Source organism: Penaeus monodon, chromosome 22 (assembly GCF_015228065.2).
Source record: "Penaeus monodon isolate SGIC_2016 chromosome 22, NSTDA_Pmon_1, whole genome shotgun sequence".
Classification (NCBI taxonomy): Eukaryota; Metazoa; Arthropoda; class Malacostraca; order Decapoda; family Penaeidae; genus Penaeus; species Penaeus monodon.
In genome coordinates, this window is record NC_051407.1 from 15,181,495 (window position 1) to 15,181,729 (window position 235).

General features: G+C 46.0%; 1 protein-coding gene across 2 annotated transcripts in view; it reads left to right on the forward strand.

Moving 5' to 3' along the window:
- Window positions 1-235, forward strand: part of LOC119586944 — a 22,062-nt gene that overhangs the window by 6,045 nt on the left and 15,782 nt on the right. The window lies entirely within an intron of this gene.

Consider the following 235-nt stretch of genomic DNA (forward strand, 5'->3'; position numbering starts at 1 on the left):
CGCGCGCGCGCGCGTGCACACATACAACCACAACTTCCACAACTATATCGATCATCGTCATGGCCTGGTTGCCACAACCACAAGGTGACATTAATGGTTACACGTGAAGGTTGGGCCATTCCAGCCATCCATTGCTATTACTGAGTGAGGGGCCATCTATAGACTTAATCCAAGATGGTTCTCTATGCATAAGGTTCTCTGTTATTTCAGTGTATGTTATGTTTATTGTGGTGTT